Source organism: Ailuropoda melanoleuca, chromosome 2, assembly GCF_002007445.2.
Source record: "Ailuropoda melanoleuca isolate Jingjing chromosome 2, ASM200744v2, whole genome shotgun sequence".
Taxonomy (NCBI): Eukaryota; Metazoa; Chordata; class Mammalia; order Carnivora; family Ursidae; genus Ailuropoda; species Ailuropoda melanoleuca.
The window spans coordinates 1,804,229-1,825,632 of record NC_048219.1 but is presented as its reverse complement, the minus strand read 5'-3'; the positions used below and the strand labels follow the sequence as shown (position 1 = coordinate 1,825,632).

The window sequence follows — 21,404 nt, the reverse complement described above, 5'->3', positions numbered from 1 at the left end:
GCTATGTGGCCGGGAGTACCAATCAGTAGGATGATGCTTCACACCTCTTCCCATCTGGGTTAGTTGTTCTACAAACAGCTATGGATAGATTTGTTATTTCTCTATTTTCTCTACTAAACCAACTCCTTAAGGCAGGAATTATGTTTTTTGTTTCTATTTCCCTAGGGTTTATCAGTGCTTGGCATGAAGTTTATTACTTGTCAGTAATAAACAAATGCTTACTAGAAGTCTATACTGAGAACAGGGAGCTTTAAACCCTGCCTGTGAAGATTTGTAGCATGGCTTATTGCATTTCTGGAAGTTGGATGTGTTGTGTCACTCATACTAGTTATACATGTATCCATTCCCAAGATTATTCCACAAATTGGGTTAAAAAATGTATACACCATAAGGAATAAGTCTACATGCAAAGATTCTACAGTTGCTGAATACTGATACACAGTGTCGTATTTTTTGTATTTTACTTTTTTTTTTTTTTTGCCATTAATAATAACTGACATTCAGTGAACATATTCTATGTGGCCTATACATTTTTTTTAAAAGATTTTATTTCGGGGCACCCGGGTGGCTCAGTCGTTAGGCGTCTCTGTCCGGCTTAGGTCGTGATCCCAGTATTCTGGGATCGAGCCCCGCATCGGGCTCCCTGCTCAGCGGGAAGCCTGCTTTTCTCTCTCCCACTCCCCCTGGTTGTGTTCCCTCTCTTGCTGCCTCTCTCTCTGTCAAATAAATAAATTAAATCTTATAAAAAAAGATTTTATTTATCAGAGAGAGAGAATGAGAGAGAGAGCAGGAGAGGGGGAAGGGTCAGAGGGAGAACCAGACTCCCCTCTAAGCAGGGAGCCAGATGCGGGACTTGATCCTGGGAATCCAGGATCATGACCTGGGCTGAAGGCGGTCACTTAACCAACTGAACTACCCAGGCTCCCATGGCCTATACATTTTTTTTGTCCCATTTAGTTTTCGTAATACTGCTGTGGATAGGTAGGTGGTATTGACCTCATTGTATAGAAGATGAAAATGGGTTATACTGTTTTCTGTTACAAAATGCACTTATTGGTCATGAATGGAATTAGTGCGTAAGTTTAATGTGTATGGTGGGATATATTTTTCCTTCTAGAATCCATAGTAGTAGTGCGACTGATGATTATATTTTACATAAAATATACATTTGTGTCTAGTGAGATGCGGAGGAGTACATCTGGTTTGAAAACTTTAAAAGAAGCTACTTTGAAATACTGCAGGTATTAGAAAAAAACCTAAAATACAGCAAATCCATGTATCCATTAGCCACTTCACAAACAAAATGTTATCAGTATAATTAAAGCCCTTAGCATGTACCCTCCTTGATCACTTAGCATGTACCCACCTTGGTCCTCTCTTTCGTCAGAGTAATTGTTATCCTGAATTTGGGATTTATTAGTCCAATGTACTTCTTTATATACTTACTATATATTTGTGTAACAATTTTCCAAATCTCTTTAGTTTTACTTATACTGCAGAAGAAATCAGAATTGTTAAGTCACAGTTGCTGTGTGTATACTTTTTAAGACTGTGAAGTATTTTCTGAATTCTAAATTTTATTTTTTGGATAGAATTATTAAGTTTCATTTTGAGAAATAGGAACATTTCATTTCAGAGAGCGTTCCTCAGTATTATTGGCCAATATTTTGAACTCTTAAGATTTTTATCTCCTAAAGGCTAAGGACAAGACCATTTTAAATTATTTTGCTCAGTGAAGTAAAATTCGTATGTGAGGTTTTATTGAATACGGTCTCTTCACTGTTGATAAGCATAAGCAAAGAAGAAGCAAATGACATTGGAATACACAGTGAAAAACAAGGAATTTAGTTCAAAGACTAGGGATAATGCTATATGATGATAGTGACCTTTAAGGATCTAAATTCTGATATTTCTACTTCCTTATCCATAATGGGAATAGTGGTGCTTGTGTTATTAGGATAATGGAGAGGACTAGAGTATTTAATATACCTTGAACCACCGTGAGTGCTTTATTATTAGGATATCAGATATTTTTCAAAACTTAGTATTTGTGGTCTTTAGTTTTATTTTTTTAAGATTTTATTTATTTATTTGACAGAGAGAGAGACAGCCAGCGAGAGAGGAAACACAGGCAGGGGGAGTGGGAGAGGAAGAAGCAGGCTCCCAGTGGAAGAGTCCGATGTGGGGCTCAGTCCCAGAATGCCGGGATCAAGCCCTGAGCCAAAGGCAGACGCTTAACAACTGAGCCACCCAGGCGCACCTGGTCTTTAGTTTTAAAAAAGCTGTCTGAAGTCTCAGTCTGTTCTTAGCCTTTTTTTTAATTGTTGGAGAAGATGGTTATGAATGGAATATGTAAGCTAGATGATGTTCCATTTTGATTTTTTTTTAAGTAAACTCTGTGCCCAATGTGTGGTTCAAACTCATGACCCCAAGATCAAGAGTCACATGCACTACCAAGTAGGCCAGCCAGGTGCCCCTCCTTTTTGTTTTTTTCATACTCTGAAAGGTAGTGCTATGGTAGAAGGTAGAACTATTTTACTTCTTGACTGGTCTGCGTTCGCTTTTCTATAAGTAGTGGTGATTTTCCAAACTGGAGTGGTGCAGATATCAACCATGAAGAAAGAAGGGTTTGTGCCTGAACTCAGCCCTATCTGTAAAGTTCAGTATTATTTAACTATGGTACATTGTTATTTTTAATAGGATTTTTTCCATCTGAAACAAAATAAATGGTTCATAATGGAAAATTTGGAAGCTTTAAAAGATGTGAAGAAAAATCAACCATAATTCTGTTATTCAGAAAGAACTGTTTTTTGGATTTAGCATATTTCCCAAGGTTTATTTCGTTCTCTCTCTCTTTTTTTTTTTTAAAGATTATTTATTTATTTATTTGACAGAGATAGACAGCTAGCGAGAGAGGGAACACAAGCAGGGGGAGCGGGAGAGGAAGAAGCAGGCTCCCAGCAGAGGAGCCCGATGTGGGACTCGATCCCGGAACGCCGGGATCACACTGCGTTACCCAGGTGTCCCTATTTCATTCTCTTTTAATTGCTTCAGTTCCTCCATAGTAGTCTAAGCCATAGATTGGATGAGAATTATCAGTGTTAACAGGTAAGGGTTTTTTTTAGTAGGATGTGAAGGAGATGATAAACTTTCATTTGAAAAGTGAGGGAAATGTTTCAATGTTATGGAAAATAACCTCTGTTTTTCAACCTTATTTTGGTGTCAGAGACACTTTTTACCATGTTTATGGCATTTCAAGTGAAAAATATCTAGCATTGTTTATCTTCAGTTTGGCGTGGAGAACACTATTTTTATTGGTAGTGATCTTAATGTTGCCTTCATTATGAAAAATACTTTTCCTGCGTGTAGAATTCTGGGTTGACAGTTTTTTTCTTCTACTACTTTGAAGTAGTAGAGAAAAAAAAAAGCCCTTGTCTTCTGGCTTGCATAATTTCTGACAAAATCTGATGAAATTTTTATCTTTGTTCTTGAGTATATTTGTAATATCCACCCCCTCACCCCGCCCCCAACCCTTTAGCGGCCTTCAAGCTGTTTGACTTTGATGTAGCTAGGCATCTGTGTTTGTTGATTGGTTTTATATTTATACTGTCTGGGATTTCTCTAAGCGTCTTGAATCTGTAGTTTGATATCATCCTTTATTTCTGGAAAATTCTTTTTTTTTTTTTTTTTAAAGATTTTATTTCAGAGAGAGAGCTTAAGCGGGAAGGGGGAGGGCAAAGAGAGAAGGAAAGCAGTCTCCCTGCTGAGTAGGAAGCCTGATGTGGGGCTCGATCCCAGGACCTTGGGATCATGACCTGAGCCAAAGGCAGACATTTAACTTACTGAGCTACCCAGATGCCCCTATTTCTGGAAAGTTCTTGACCATTATCTCCCAAGTATTTCTTCTGCCCTAATCTCTCTCCTTTCTCCTTCTGAGACTTCATTTTTTATGTAGGTTAAACCATCTGATAGTGTCCCTCAACATTGGATGCTTTTTTTGCTTTCTCTCTGTTTCAGTTTGGGTAATTTTTATTCATGTGTCTTCATGTATCTTCAAGTTCATTGATTCTTTTCATTAGCTGAGTCTATTCTACTATTGAGTTTGTTGAAAGAATTCTTTATTTCTGACACTGTAATTTTTATTTCTGGCATTTCCATTTGACTTTTAGCCTCCCATCTCTTTTCCAAAATTATTTCTCTGTTGATGTATGTTGCCCACCTTTTTTCACTAAGTCCTGTAACATACTAATCATCATAATTAAGAAAGAATCCTATCTGATATTTCCAGTATCTGAGTGATCCCTGAGTTCAACTTGTATTGATCGCTTTTTCTCTTCAGTATTGGTGGTTTTTGAGGTGTGTATGTCTCATAATTTTTATTTAAGTGTTGGGTATTGTGTGTAGTGTAGTAAAGACTGAGGGAAATAGTATTTCTTCTTGGAAATGGGTATACCTCTTCTATTGGGCCATTGTGGTGGGGTGTTGAGTCAAATTCATCATGAGTTGAGCAGTCTGTGGGTTTATTGTTGTTCTCATTATCTTCAGTGTACCACAGGCTTCAAAGTCTTATAGTGGTGGCTAATGTTAGCCCAGTGGTAGAATGCTGTTGCTTGCTACTTGTTTTTAGAATTGTGGATGTAGTTATTCTGGTTAAGCCTCAGTGTTAGGCTTCAGTGTCCCCCTTGGCCCCAGAGATGGGGCTTTATCATTGTCCCCTTCCCTCCTTCCTTTGACAGTCAGTATTTGCCTTGTATTTGTGGTTGTTCTTGGATGGGGTTTCCTGCCCCTCACCCATCTTTAGGATACTTCTGCTTGGTGTACCAGTGTTGGATCCTAGGCACAAAATGATTTCTTACCTTTCCCCAGAGAGGTAGAGGAATTTGCTTATCATCTTATTCTGGCAACAGTAGATGTTTGCCAGTGTCCTGGTAATGTGAATGTTTGTTTCCAGTGGCCTAAGATTTTTGGTTCGTAGGAGAAAAGGATCTGGGGAAGCCGGTGGGTCTTTGTGCCTATTCTCAGTGATGGCTGATAACCTCCTGCACTCCTGTGATATTGAGTGGGACTCTCTCTGTTTTTTGCCATGAATCTAGTCTTTCTCATGAGCACCTAGTGGAGGCCTTTAGAGAAGAGCTTTCAAGTGAGTGTAGATTCCCATTGTATCTAGGGCACCCAGTAGGGAAAGTGTTAGGCTAGTCTACACTTAGCTTTTAGGACCTTATTTTAGGTATTATCATTTCTTCTTTTTTCTTGTAGTCTGCCATGTGTGTTTTGTCCTTCATTGGAGGGCCTTGTCTGTCTTTGGAATTTGGTTTATTTGGTTGCCTCGCAACATTAGCAGTCTCTGATGGGCTCAAGTAAAGTTGTGGTATTTTCGATTATATGGCCTCTTCTTTTAGAGTGGGTGTTGTATTCTTTGCAGTGTTCTGTATCTTAAGCAGAAACAGAAATCTAATGATAATCTTTAGAGTTTATCAATCTATGCTAAACTTTATTCCGAGAAGGGTTCAGTGTGGTTTACAAAACATACTTGAGATAACACTAGGTGAAAAAACTAGGTAAGGAAATCAAAGCAAAGGGAGAACAGGATGGGGATAAACAGACAGGCAGACGGACAGGTAGAGCTCGAGTATTTTATTGAAATAAATGCCAAAGGCTCTGGCTGGTTATTGGATATGGGTTGCAGATTTGGATCTGAGCTTCATCGTGATGAAAGCAAAGTTATAAGGTTGACAGTGTTCAAACTTCTAGTATAAATTTATTTTCGTGGGTGCCTATTAAATGTAGGAAGAAGTAGTTTTTACTTTTATTGGCATATCTAGTGGAATGAACTATGTAATATGTAAGACATCTGTTTTTAATATAGATACTTGTCTTTCTTAACCTGTACTTACTTCTTTTTAAGTGTATTGTATGTAATTTTCTCACATTCCCTGCTGGAGGAGCTGGGTAATTTCATCAATTAGTGCTTGATAGGACGATGTAAGATGCTAGTTATATGGCAAATGGTTTATGAGATAGTTGCTGTTAGAATCTCAAGAGTCCTCAAAACAAGCCATTAACCTATTATTGCTAGGAAGTCAGGGTGGCCTTATGCGTAGGTGGGGTTAAGGAATTTGCTCGTTTGTTCATATATTCAAGATATGTTTATTGCATACCAGCTATGTGTCAGACATTATATTAAGAGCCTAGGATAAAACAGTGAATAAAAACAAGCCCTTTTCTAACTAAACCTGTATTATAGCAGGGGTAGAAAAGTAGTACCAAGTATGTCAAGTCCTGTGGTAATAAGTGCTATGTGGAAAAATAACGCAGGGTACGAAGACATTGGAGGGTTTGTTATTTTGCTTAGGGTGATCAAGGAAGTCTCTCTTAAGGGAAAATTGAACAGAGATATGAAGGAAGTAGAGCTTTAAGCTATGGGGATGTTAGCATATCTGTGGGTGGAGTGTGTCAGATAGAGGGAACAGTAGGTGCAAAATCTCTGAAGTTTATACCATCCACACACATTTGAGGCAGCTAAAGGAGGCAAATATAATTTGAGATGAGGAAGTCAGAGGCCAGTTTATGTAGGCCTTCATAGGAAATGGTAAGGATTTTGGATTTTATTCTGAGACGAGAAACCATTGGAGTGTTTAGAGCAGAGAAATGATATTTATATGACTTTTGTAAGAGTTAGTCTCATTTTACATATACTTACCTCCCTGGATTCTGTAGTTAATGTCTTATAGTGCTTTACCAAATCATTCCATTTGTGTATAGCTACCAGGAAGACCCTGGTTTCTTCCAAAATACTTGTTCTATATCCTAGAGAGTATCTTAAAATTTACTTTTAGAACATTTTTGTTTATCTTAAGTAATTTATTGTTGTGATAAAATAGTGATAATTCCAGAAGTCTAAACTATTTTTGGCCACTTATTTATTAAGGTATATTGTGATTGAGGTTCAGTCTTTTACTGTTTTCAGTGATGCTAAAGATGCTTGATGCCTATGAGGGAAGGAGGGGGAATGCCGCAAAGGGAGACAAAATAGGGGAGGGTACAGAAGTGACAGTTGCAAGGGCAAACTCAGCTACTTCATCAGTTGACCTAGAGTCATCTCTGTTCATGTATTAACTGTGATACTTGATGTCTTTGTTTCCCTCATGTTGATGTTTGCTTAAGTCTCTTCAGCTTCAGAATTAATACTTTCTACAAACATAGCAGGGTATTGTGGCTAAGAGTATGGACTCTAGAGTCAGAATATTTAGGTTTGAATTCCAGCCTAGAAGTTTTTTGTTTAGCTTTGTTTTTGCTTTTCTGTGCCTCAGGTGTCCTCCCTGAAATGGGACAAAATAATGGAACTTTCCTTCTGGGTTTGTTGTAAATGAATTAATGTGCATAGAACAAAGGCGGGCATAGTAAGTGGCTAATAATGTAAGCTATTTGTATTATATGAAATATGTAACCATAAGCCTTTGTTTTAAGGGCCCTTTGTCATTAACAAAGTGAGGTGTTTCAACAGTGTTTAAATACTATTTCTAGGATTTCATGTTTGTTTTTGTTTCACAGTAATTTTGTCAGCAGTTGAATGATTCTGATGGAATGTGCTATCTCCTAGATCATCAAGATATGCCTGGTTCAGTTTTCTATTTTGAAATAAACTAGTGACCATTAAAATTTTAAGTGTTAATATGTCCCTGAAATTGGTCTGATACTGGGTATACATAAATAACTTGTGTTTGAATAATTAAGCCAGTCATATTTGTAGGCTAATGGAGCATCTTGATTAAAACTCCCCGCTTTAGGGGGCGCCTGGGTGGCTCAGTTGGTGAAGCGTCTGCCATCAGCTCAGGTCATGATCCCAGGGTCCTGGGATTGAGTACTGCATTGGGCTCCCTGCCCAGTGGGGAGTCTGCTTCTCCCTCTCCCTCTGCCCTTCCCCCCTGCTCCTTTCTCTCTCTCTCTCCAATAAATAAATGAAATCTTAAAAACTTTGTTAGTTAGATCTGTAATTTTCAGAAGTTTTTACATTCCAAGAGCTTAGTTCTTTAAGCATGAAGAACTGTCATGCTATCTTGTTTGTTAAGGTGACCACAGTATTATACTTCTAATTGTGTCTCCTCTTTTAATTTACTTTATTGTAGTGTAATGTAGATTTGCTTAGTTTTTATTTAAATTCCAGTTAACATAGTGTTATATAAGTTCCAGATATACAATATAGTGATTCAGCACTTGCATACAACACCCAGTGCTCATCACAAGTGCACCTCTTAATCCCCATCACCTATTTAACCCATTCCCCCACCCACCTCCATTCTTGTAACCTTTAGTTTGTTCTCTGTAGTTGAGTCTGTTTCTTGGTTTGCCCCCCTCTTGCTCTTTTTATTTTATCACCTCTTTTAAAAAGCTGTTCTTTATATCTCATAAGCTCCATATGCATAAGTCAGATTTGATCTTTTATATATTAGCATTTTAATGGGTACACAGTTATTGAGAAATCAGTGGCTTTAAGTGGATATATAATTAAATTGCCTCTTGTTCATATTTATAGTAGTGATGTTGCTTTTTTGGTAATGTCTTTTACTTTGGATGTAGACTTGTTTTTTAACCTGGAGGAGTTGAAACAGTTAATTGATATGAAGGTAATTTTAGATCTAATTGGTATTAAAGAAGGACAAAACCAGAAAATACTGTAGTGACAAAAAAAATCATAACTGAAATATTAACGTCTCCTTTTTTTTTTTAAGTTTGTTTATTTATTTAAGTCATCTCTACAGCCAATGGGGAGCCTGAACTCATGATCGTGAAATCAAGAGTCACATGCTCTTTTGAGTGAGCCAGCCAGGCTCCCCCTCTCTCCTTTTTTGGTTAGCAGTTGAGAAAAGGTACACCTTAGCATGTATTTTCACAAAAATGAAGGTCTTTAGTTCAACCTATTATTAATTAATTCATTATATTAAAGGTTTTTATTTGTTTATTTTAGAAATAGAGAAAGCACATACGTGTGCACGTCCAGGTGGAGGAACAGAGAGGGGTGGGGGAGAAGCAGAGGGAAAGGGACAAGCAGACTCCACGCTGAGGCAGAGACCATGGGGGGGCTTGATCCCACAACCCCAAGATCATGACCCAAGCCAAAATTAACAGTTGGATGTTAAATTGAGCCACCCAGGTGCCCCTGACCAATTTTAAATGGTTGGTATTAATCTTATCCAGAGAATTCAAAGAATTATACTATTTAAGTATTGAGGAAAATAGTTTGTTGGCTTGCCAAAATGAATGCCACTTGAATTTGAGGAAGAAATATATAGTATTTGAAATATTTGAGAAAGAGAATATGATGTTTTTCCAGTGTCTTAATTGATCCCTAGACCATCAGAAACTTTATGTACCAGAGCATTTCAGTCTTCCAGTAATTGCCTTCACTGTATACACTTTGTCATCACTGGGATTATACCATTGAGTGGTATTCCTGTTTTTCATGGAAACTGTGGCAGAATTTTACTTAATTATAATCTAGGAAAGAAATTTTTTTGCAGAGAAGTTTTTTTTTTTTCTGTTTAAAATAAATTGTCCAGTACAGTGTTGTATGTAAGTGATAAATCACTGAATTCTATCCAGAAACTACTGTTGCACTGTATATTAGCTACCTAAAATTTATGGAGCTTCTGTTTGATGGGAAATGGCACATATGGATTTTTTTTTTTTTAAGTAGGTTCCACACCCAGTGTGGAGCTGAACAAGGGGCTTGAACTCATGACCCTGAGATCAAGAGCTGAGATCAAGAGTCCAAGGCTTAACTGACTGAGACACCCAGGGGCCCCCACCTAAAATTTAAATTAAAAAAAAAAAATTGTCCAGAGCATTTTGTTTCCACCACTTTTTTTTTTTTTTTCTTTTTATCTTTGGTGCCAGTAAGTTTTAAGCCAATTTTTGGCTCAAATGCTCTGATCTATTTCAATTTAGGTGCTAAAGGCATCAAGTTTTTCTTTTTTGATTGATTCCTTTTTTTTTCCCCCCAAGTGTCTTGTCTTGCATTATTTAATTTATCATTATTATTTATTTAACCACTGGCTCAGAGTCATTGTAGACTAGGACAGATAAAAAGTTTGCAAGTCTTTTGAGACTCAATAGATGTTTTACAATCTTCAAATATTTTGATAATTCACTGTTAAGAGAGAATGAGGAGGGTCATGAAGACATCTCAGAAAAAGCCTGGTATCAAATGAAACAGCAGTTTCTAGAGGGTTTTATTTTTAATTGGGATTAGATTATATGACTCTTAAATTCTTTTTCCAACTATACAGTTTTGCCTTCACACGTGGTTTTGGCTTGTAAATTTCTAGCCTACAAATTCATCATGATTTAAGTCTTTCCTGAGTCTGAAACTCAGCATTGCTACTGGTATAAGTGCAATTACACATTATTCACATGCGTAATGCAAACTGGCAGACTAAACCCCCAGCTGATGTGTTAAATGCACTGGAAAGAAGTTTTTCACACATTTAATTCATGTTATTTTCTTACATGAAAGTGCTCAATAGTATTGGCCTGGACTGTAGTAATTGGATCACAGTTGAACTTGAGTTAGTCCATACTAAAAAAAAAAAATCTTTTGTTTGACCTGGCAGGAAATTTGTCCTGTATCTGTATGCTACCTGCCTTAAGTATTAAAACATTATGTATGTGAAAGCATATTAAATAATGAGATGTTTATTTGAAAAGCATCAAGTTTACATTTGTGACTAAATTCCAGCTAACTTCTGACATTCACAAAAAAAAGTCCTTCTCTCACCCTGTTCTTCAGAACTGGTAATGAATCAACAGAAAAAGAAGTTACATGGTTTGAATTAGTCACTTAGATTTTGGTCTTCCAATATATAGGGAAATAGAAATTATTTGATGTCTTTTTTTTTTTTTTTTTTTTTTAAGTTTTTTTTTNGAGTGGGAGAGGAAGAAGCAGGCTCACAGTGGAGGAAGCCTGATGTGGGGCTCGAACCCATAACGCCGGGATCACGCCCTGAGCTGAAGGCAGACGCCTAACCGCTGTGCCACCCAGGCGCCCCTGAAATTATTTGATGTCTTAAAAATGTTCTCATGATTTTGTTTTCATCTGGCAAATAAAATTTATTGTTTGGCATAAAGCAGTTTTCGTATAATATAGTGGGAAGAAATACTGTTACTCAGAGCTTACCTTAAGCTCCTTTATCTTTTCGAATTGAAATATAGCTTTGTTTAAGCTTCTCTCCGGTCCTTAAGTCCATTATTTAGAAATACATGAACTCATTACAGGGGGAAACAGGGTGGTGGCCACATGGCTTCTTTGGAATTGGAGCTCAGGTGACCTGGGTTGAATCTCTGCCCTGACTCTTACTAGCTGTGTGACTGTGGGAAAGACACCAAATGTTTGTGTTCCTCAGCTTCCTAATCTTTAAAATGAGCTTAATAGCAATTACTTCACAAGTTGTTTTGAGCCCTTAATGACAGGTAGCATGTACATGCTTAGCATGGAGCCCAACTTGGAGGGAGTGCTCAGTAGTGTCTTTCTATTGTTGTTGTGTTTAATTTTCTCATTCTTCCTCCAATGCTCTGCCATTGCTGAGAGCCTCCTTTTTTCACAGTGGCACCTTTCTCCTTACCTTCAGAATCCCCCTTCATCCCAAGAGCAGATTGAAGTGGAGGGATTAGCCTTTGGTTTTTATAGCATAGATACATGTTCTTACTGAGCTTCAAATTTTTGAATGTGAAACTTTATCCCCACCCCCCTTTTTATGCTTCTCACCTGACTCCTCAGTGGGGCGTTGAAGTAGGACTTTGAAGTTGTAGAATAGTTTTCAGTGGTCACCTGAGTATTTAGGATATCTAGGAGATCCTTTGGGGGTATCCAACTAGAACACTCCTGTTGTTACTCATCTGTGTGACAAATTAATGGATGGACCTAATAGTTTGTAAATTCTACTTAGCTTATTGTGTCTTCTCTCTTACGTACTGGGAAACATGTGAGGGAAGTGAAATAGGATTCTTTTAAGGTAAACAAACTTGAATATATACATTAATAATAAATTATGTTATTTAGGTGTTTTGTGCATTTAGTCAATAAATACAGTTGACCTTAGAAAAGGGAAACTTGAAGGTAAGAGTAGTCATACTTTGTTGGAGAGAAAGGATTTACATTTGGTCCTGAGGACTGTTTAGGATTTGTGGAGGAGCTAGGTGATGAAAGTGAGGCGAAGGTGTAGGAGGGGAAATGAATATGGCATATTTAGAGAGCTTTGAAGGAATAATAAAACCCCCGAAGCTAACATATATTGAGCACTGAGTCTATGCTAGCTACTGTGTAAGGGATTGACTCATTTAATCTTAACAGCAACTCCATTTTACATATGGGGTTTAGAAACTTGGCCATACTTGGCCATAATGCTGCCTCCTAAGTTTGTTACAATGGACGAATTGTGTTTGTGCATAGATGAAGTTTATTTGTTGCTGTGTAACAAATCATTCCAAAACAATTGTTGGTGAACATCATCATAATTTTCACATACTGAAAACAACGGTGTAGAAAAGCAAGAAATGTATATAAACAGAACCACAGAAGACCCCCATGTTTCTTTCCAGTTGGTATCTGCTCCCACTGACCTACTTCCAATAGCATAGCTTATTTTTTGTCAGTTTTTGAAATTTGTGTGAATCTAATCACACACAGTTTTCTTTTTTGTGTCTGGTTTCTTTTACTCAGCATTGTTTGTGAGATTCATACCAGTTGTATATGGTTGTAGTTCATTCATTCTCATTGCTATGATTTTTTTAAAAGATTATTTAATTGAACTCTAAAAGCAAAGTTGAAAGTTTTTTTTTTAGCACAATAGAATACAAATGGAGTTAAACTTAAATTTTTTTTAAAGATTTATTATATGAGAGTGTGCATGAGTGGGGAGAGGGGCAGAGGGAGAGGGAGAAGCAGACTTTTAAAGAAGCATTGAAAGTATGTATAAGGTTCTAAGCTTAATAACAAAAATGATTCATGGCTGCTAAAGAATACACTGTTTTAAAGGACAAGTTAGTTGACATCTGAAATATCAATCTTTTGAAAATTTTTTTTAAAAGATTTTATTTATTTATTTGAGAGAGAGAGAGCATGTGCGAATGTGAGCAGGGGGAGGAGCAGGGGGAGAGGGATAAGCAGATTCCGTGCTGAGCTCAGAGCTCCACTTGGGGCTGTATCCCACAACCCTGTGATCACGAGCCCAGTCGAAATCAAGAGTCTGAGGCTTTAACTGACTGAGCCACCCAGTTCCCCGGAAATATCAACCTTTAAAATACTCCAGGTGGGGCGCCTGGGTGGCTCGATCAGTTAAGCATCTGACACAGGCTCAGGTCATAATCTCAGGGTCCTGGGATCCGTGATTCAGGCTCCCCACCCAGCAGGGAGTCTGCTTGTCTGTCTCCCTCTGCCCCTCCCCCCGCTTATGCATGCTCTCTCTCTTTCTCAAATAAAACCTTAAAAAAAAAAATTCCAGTCATGTATTTGTGGTCAGTATCCACACGTAGGTTTTCTTTCTCATTTTTCCTTGGAAAAAACAGCATTAAAGAATTTTTTGAAGAAAAATACTGTATGATTGCACTTATATGTGGAGTCTAAAACAAAAACAAAACCCCAAAACAAAACTCATAAATAGAAGAGATTGGTGGTTGTCAGGGGTGGGGGGTGGGCAGAATGCGTGAAAGGAGTCAGAAGGCATGGATTTACAGTTATAAAATAAATAAGTTGTGCAGATGTACTGTATACCATGGCAACTCTAGTTAATAATACTTTATTGCATATTTGAAAGTTGCTGAGAGTAGATCTTAAAAGTTCTCATCATAAGAAAAACTATTGTGATGGATATGAATTAGACTTACCATGGTGATCATTTTGCAGTATACCCAAATGTCCAAATCATTGTGTTTTACATGTGAAGCTATTATAATGTTGTATGTCAATTATACCGTAAGTTAAAAAATGAATTTTTTGAAGGTGGAAGATGGAGAACTTTCTGGAGGAGTACAGGAGAATAAGTAGGTTCAGTGATGACCTGAGCTGAGGTGGAAAGTCTTGGAGTAAGATTGAAATTAACTTCATCCAAAGAATACCAAAATGATCGTTTTATGTGTGTTATGAATGAGTGATTCTTTTTTTTTTAAGATTTATTTATTTACTTTAGAGAGTGAGTGTAGGGTGGGGAAGGGGCAGAGAGAGAGGGAGAGAATCCCAAGCATACTCTGTGCTGTGCTCGGAGCCATATGTGGGCTCGATCCCAAGATCTTGAGATCACGAGGAGAGCTGAAACTAAGAGTTAGTTGCTTAACCTACCGAGCCACCCAGGTGCCCCATGAATGAATGATTCTTAATTAGCTTGGTTTAGGTTCCACAGAATCACATATTTAAAAAGTGTATTTTTTTTTCCACTGCAGATGTTTGTAGGTGGTGTCAAGATTAATGGAGTTGATGCCTTTTTTGATCTTTGCTAAAAAAATGAGAAATGAGAGTAACCACAGATGGAGGCACACACACCCTTATTATTAATTATTATGAGTTTGAAAATGCATGTGACTGGGAAATCAATGATAGCACAGCAAAGGAAACTTTGCAATATCTCCTCCTCCCGTTTTCTGTGTTAGGACATTTTACATATATGTAAAGCCTTTTAGTTTCCTGTGGGTAGTTCTTCCTGTGTTTCTCATCAGTACAGATAATTTCACTGTCTTAGCTAAGAAGAGCAAAGCAGTGGAAATATAAGATGTAAGATATAAGGATGTAAAATTCTACCTTGTTCTTCATTCTTCCTGTTCTTCATTGAAACTATTTCTACGTTTGTGTCTTCACTCAACTTCATCTGGAAGTTGTCATTTCTTTTACAGATATCCCTGTCATTTTCATTTTGGTCCTATTTCCATTCCCTCTCACATCTCTAAAGGTTCCTACTCCATTGCTTACCCTGGCCGCATTCTCTGTCAAGTGCACGTACTTTTTTTTTAAAGATAGTATTTATTTATTTGAGAGAGAGAGGGCGAGCAGAAGCTGGGGGAGGTACAGAGGGACAAGCAGACTCCCTGCTTGGAGCGTGGAGCCTGACATGGGGCTCCAACCCAGGACCCTGAGATCCTGACCAGAGCCGAAGTCAGATGCTTAACTGACTGAGCCAACCAGGTGCCCTTCACGTGTGTTCTTGACTTTGTTGCTGAATCCTTCCCTTGTGCCCATAGCTTGTTCAGAACTTTTCTATATCAACCGTACTTTTTTGAGCTGCTGCTAGTTGAAAAGTGTTTTGGCTAAGTTTATTTGAATACTTCAGTGTTCTGTTTTGTTTTGTTTTCAAGTACAAAATTGCTGGAAGATTGTTCTTTACTTGCTGTTTCTGTGTTCTTCATCACTCATTCAAAAGCATTAACTCTGTACCATTTGGCTTCTGCTCTTGTTTTATGTCATTTGTTCTTAACCTCACCTGCACATTGGAATTAGAAAGAGTTAAAAACCTGAATATCACTTCAAGATTTAGTTCTGATTTTGTTCTAGAGTATGGCCTGAGCATTAGGATTTTCATTTTATTTATTTATTTATTTATTTTTAAAGATTTTATTTATTCATTTGAGAGAGAGACAGAGCACAAGCAGGGGGAAAGGCAGAGGGAGAAGCAGATGCCCCACTGAGCTGGGAGCCTGACATGGGGCTTGATCCTAGGACCTGGAGATCATGACCCGAGCCAAAGGCAGATGCTTAACCATCTGAGCCACCCAGGCAGCCAGTATTGGGATTTTTTTTTTTTTTTAAAGATTTCATTTATTTATTTGTCAGAGAGATAGTACAAGCAGGGGGAGTGGCAGGCAAAGCAGGCAGAGGAAGAAGCAGGCTCCCTGCTGAGCAAGGAGTCCGATGCAGGACTGGATCCCAGGACCCTGGGATCATGACCTGAGCCGAAGGCAGACACCTAACCGACTCAGCTACCCAGGCATCCCACCATATTGGGATTTTTAGAAGCTGTACTGATGATTCTAATGTGTAGCCAAGGTTGAGAACCAGTACCTTGATTCAGATCACTGGACATCAAATTGATTCCCTTAACAAGTTAATTCTTAGAGCCTGAATGAGTGTATTCTTGGGACTTCCTCTACTGGGAAGAAGCATTCTGTGCTTCTCTTCAGTCTCAGGTGAGAACAGAGTTAATGATTTGAAGGTCTTTTCACACCAGTGGCTCTTTTCTTATATTCTCTGTATTCCACAAGATAGCTGGTTAGGTAATTGTCTGTTCTTCCAACCCAACTGTCCTAGGGGCAAGTCCCAAGGTCTTGGGCCAGTGGGAGTAGGAAGCCCATTTAATTCTTGGGCAAAAGCTGAATTCTGTAGTCTAGCTTTTATTAGTAGTAAAGCTGACATTTTTATTTCTCTCTTGACAGTTCTTTTTCTCTTATTTAGAACTTTCAAGGGGTAGAAAGATGATCACATTGGTTCCCTCATCTCAAAACATGCTGCTTTGTCATCCCTTCTAACTTCTTTGGGTTTAACCTAGTCACCAGCAGAACTTGGGACCTTTGGAGTCTAGGTCAGGGTTTGTTTGGAGGGCTTATTGCTTAGAAGAGAGGGAACAAAAATGGCCTGCCACATGCATAGTGACACCATGTCTTATCACTAATGTGAAAAAATGGCAGTAGTGTCCATTCTGTGGGCTAAGACAGGTATGTGGGGGGAAGAGAGCATGATCCCTTGTCCAGTTTTTCAGATTTGGTCTTTGGCTTTTGTTTTGTTCCATATAATTCTCCAAGGTTTATCTGCTCCTATAACTTTAAACCTTATCTTTAAGACGATAAAAATCCATACTGTTTCTTCACCTGGACCTTTGCCTGAATACCTGCTGCATGTTTTCTCTTAGATCGTTCTGTAATTAGTTCATGCTTGGTAGGGAGATAGTGTTTGGTCATAAACATCAGCAAACCTAGATTATAATCTTAACTTCGCCATCGACTTACTTTGTGGCCTTGTTTGGTGACTTTCCCGAGCTTCACTTTTTTCATCTGTGGAAGAATGTGGGTAGAATTGGGAGTCTTTTCTAGCTTCGCCATCCTATGACTTTCCGATCTTTTGTGGACCTCGTGTTTATTTGCACTACCCATGCCAGTCACAATAAATCATCTTAGAATATACCAGGTACATTCTTGTCTCTGTGTTTGTGTTTTCTTTACTTAGAAAGCCTCTTGGTCTTTTACTTCTTAGTCTTAACCGTCCTGTACAATCCATTTCAGTCTTTTCTTCCTTGTGGATGGTTCCTTATCATTGTAGGGCACAAATATTTCTTTGTTTTCTGAAGTCCTATACAGTCACTGACATTACTGATTGGCATTCCTCAGAAAACTTCTTGAATGGTTGTTATACACATACATAATTTAACCAAATCATAAGCTCTTTGAGGATGAGACTGTATTTTGTAGTATAATGCCCTGCATTATGTACATTTATTAATGTACATTTATTAATTCCCCTTTACCCTTTTATATTCTAGTTGCCTCGTATATGCTTTGTCCATAATAGCCATTCACTATTATGCCTTTACAGATTGGTTTGTGGTCACCCTTCCTAACAGTTAGAATAGATAACTATCACATTTCAATATGAGATTGAGATTTGATAGGCTATAAAGGGAAAAACCTGTTTTTTTCCCAAAATTTATTTAGTGTGAATATTAGTGCAGATTACATTGTGAATCTATTCATAACATTTAACGAAACCATCCACTCTCCTCTTTCTTTCAGAACTTTTGTTTTACAGTTTTTAATTTGTTTTGTTTTTGAGTATATGAAGTTATTAAAGCCTTAGGATGAAAATGTTATTGCCAGGATTTTAACTGGTTTTATATAAACTCCAAGAGGGTGGGGACTTTGTTGTTAATCACTCTATCCTTTGTTGTTAATCACTCTATTCCTAAAAATGTCTGGCATGAAGTAAATATTTGTTGAATGAACGAGTGAGTGAATGAATGTGACTAAATCTTAACTGAAAGTATTTATATTCTCTGTAGCCCTGCATCGCATTTGAGCTGAAGAATGTAATGTTTTATTGTACCTGTTTCTTTTGTGTGGGAAGACCAGATGAGTACTGGGTTTCAAACCACACTCAGAAGACCAGATGAGTAGTGGGTTTCAAACCACACTCAAAATTTGGCTTGTGTCTCTTTTTCAGATGGTGTGGTGTATAAGACTGAAGGTCAGATAGGATAGGCTGGGATGGTGATCCCAGTGAGGTTGTCAGTTAAAGGGTTTGGCAAAAAGTAGGATCAATGGTATAAGGCCAAAATAGTGGGAGGAGTGTCCTAGAAATTAGGAATGCTGAGAACATACAGTGGGGTGGACAGATGGTAGGTGGTCTGGAGGAGCTTTGGAGATGAGGTGTGGATAACCTGCAGTGATTCTTTTCCTGGGCTCCATAACAGACTTGAATGATCAGGTCAGGATCTGTCAAAGGAGTAACATTTTTCTTTTTAAAAATATTAGAGACGCAGAGTATACACCAACAAGAAGGAAACACTAATAAAAAGGAATATGTCTCCTGCTGTTTGACCCTAAGTGTTTCAAACTTGAAGGTTTTACTTTTATCTTCTAGCTATATATACACTCCTAAGGAACAAAATAATTTTGTATGGTTTTTCTGCTTGTGTGTGTATGTATGTAATACATATGTGTATTTTTTATTTTAAATTTTTATTATTTTAAAGATTTTATTTGAGAGATATAGTGAGAGAGAGCACGAGCAGGGAGTAGAGGGAGAAGCCGACTCCCCACTGAGCAGGGAGTCTGATGCAGGACTCGATCCCACCTGGGACATGACCTGAGATGAAGGCAGATGCTTAACAAACTGAGCCACCCAGGCACCCCAGATTTGTGGGTAGTTTTAAATTTTTCTATTTTACAAAGTTTTGGTAATATGCTTATAATCTGAAAATCATAAAAGAGTCAGTGGCCGCTTATTTTTCTTGGGTAACTTTTTTTTTTATAGATTTTATTTATTTATATGAGAGAGAGGGAGAGAGCATGAGCATGAGCAGGGGTGAGTCGGGGAGAGGGAGAAGCAGACTTCTTGCTGAGCAGGGAGCCTGACGCGAGGCTCGATTCCAGGACCCCAGATCATGACTTGAGCCAAATCAGACACTTAACCACTGAGCCACCTACGTGCCCCTAGTGCATATATTTTAATTGGCTCCATTGTGTGAAATTATATGCTAAAAATGGTCTTTACAGATGGAAAATTAGACCACATGGTGCTGTTAGTTAACACTTGGTTCATTTATTTTCTCTATAACTTTTCTCTCATGTAATAATTATTACGTTTTCATTATTGTGAATGACCCATGTTTAGGAATTTCATTCTCCTTTCTTAAACTTATGAAAGTTTGGACATTTTAGATTAATTTAGAAGCAGTTTTTTATTTTTTTTTTAAGATTTTATTTATTTATTTGACAGAGACAGCCACCGAGAGAGGGAGCACAAGCAGGGGGGAGTGGGAGAGGAAGAAGCAGGCTCCTAGCGGAGGAGCCTGATGTGGGGCTCGATCCCATAACGCCAGGATCACGCCCTGAGCCGAAGGCAGACGCTTAACGACTGCACCACCCAGGCGCCCCTAGAAGCAGTTTTTAAGAATTGTTAAAAATGATAGTATATGTTTGTGTGTAGAAAATTTGTGGAAAGATGCATTAGAAACTTGACTGTGGTTACCTGTAGGAGAAAAAGACTAGGTGTTGGAAGGTACTTTTTACTTTAGATCCATCTGTTCTGGTACTTTCTACTTTATACCCTCTGCACTATTTGCAGTCTTTTTTTTTTTTTTTAAGGATGATCAAGTGCTCTTATAAAAACTAGTTAATGGCTCAAGAGATCTGTAGACTTACAGACTATGGTTATATATGTAGTTCTGTCTTATTTTCAAAATAAATAATGTTTACTCCTTCCTTTTATTTGCCAAATAAATTTAGCTGGTGTTCTTTGTTTTTAAAATACATTTTTAATTCTCGCTGAATACCATTTCATTTCAGAAGTCAGTATGGTTTCCAGAAAATTGTTTAGAGGCCTTTTGGAACCAGTAGAAGATTTATTCATTTGGAAATTATGACCCAGTAAAAATGAGGTTGCAGACTATATATGAATTTGGCTTTTTTATTCTCCACTGTCTGTGTAAAGGACATTTAGCTGTGTGACCTTCAGCATGTTACTTAACTTCTGAGGCTATCTCCCTCCCTCCTTCGTTATTAGACGTTTATTTTTGTAAGATTATCTCCCAGGACTTTTCCAAATCTCTGATTGTACAATTTGCTACTCATTTCAACTCAAAAGACAGAATTCAATGATTCTTAAAGTAGTGTTACAAGCAAAATTTCTATTTAACAAAAATCTGCATAACTTTCAGAATAAATGTTAATTATTAAAATACATTTGCAATCTGATTTGTCTCATTGGAATGCTAAACTAGAGCTGCTGAAAGTCATCCGTGTGCATATATCAAACCTTGAGTCATGGAGGGGGATTTTGAAATGAGAATTTCCAGCACTGAAGACATAGTAACTTTGTGTGTATTTTAAGCAAATCAACATTTTTTTTTTTCTTTTTAAAGATTTTATTTAGTTATTCGACAGAGATAGAGACAGCCAGCGAGAGAGGGAACACAAGCAGGGGGAGTGGGAGAGCAAGAAGCAGGCTCATAGCAGAGGAGCCTGATGTGGGGCTCGATCCCACAATGCCGGGATCACGCCCTGAGCCGAAGGCAGACGCTTAACCGCTCTGCCACCCAGGCGCCCCAACATTTTCATTTTTAATCTTAATACTGGAAAATGAGCCTTTTCTTTGTTTAGAACCTCAAAAGAAGTGGTGTGTTATGCCAATTGTAGCTTCATAGAAATTATACAATGGGTTATCAGTAAAATTTAATTAGACTATGACACCTTCTTTCACTGACTTGCCTTTAGTTCATTAAGTTATAGCAGTGAAGAAAATGCTTATGGTCCACACCCTGGGGGTTTACTGTTTTCATAGTAAGTAGAGTAAGCAGAGTACACTGAAACTGACTTGTGATGTCCCTGTTATGAACCCTTTTTTTTTTTTTTTTAAAGATTTTATTTATTTATTTGACAGAGATAGAGACAGCCAGCTAGAGAGGGAACACAAGCAGGGGGAGTGGGAGAGGAAGAAGCAGGCTCATAGCAGAGGAGCCTGATGTGGGGCTCGATCCCAGAACGCTGGGATCATGCCCTGAGCCGAAGGCAGACGCTTAACTGCTGTGCCACCCAGGCGCCCCCCCTCACCCCCCGTTGTGAACCTTGAACTGTTGTCTTTGTTAGAGAACCTCTGCTGGTTATTTGGTTTTTCGAAAAACATTTGAGCGAAAAAATGAAATGTCTTTCTTAATTTA

General features: G+C 38.0%; 1 protein-coding gene across 4 annotated transcripts in view; it reads left to right on the top strand.

Annotated features, from left to right (window-relative positions):
* The window catches only part of EIF4G3 (eukaryotic translation initiation factor 4 gamma 3), a 315,445-nt gene that overhangs the window by 29,440 nt on the left and 264,601 nt on the right, over window positions 1–21,404 (top strand). For 2 of the 4 annotated variants that reach the window (XM_019808886.2, XM_019808885.2), the window contains exon 1: window positions 16,100–16,164. The exons of the other annotated variants lie outside the window; for them this stretch is intronic. The gene's annotated coding sequence lies outside the window, so the exon portion shown is untranslated. Of the gene's footprint in view, window positions 1–16,099; window positions 16,165–21,404 lie in introns of those variants that run through there. 4 annotated transcript variants of the gene reach the window in all.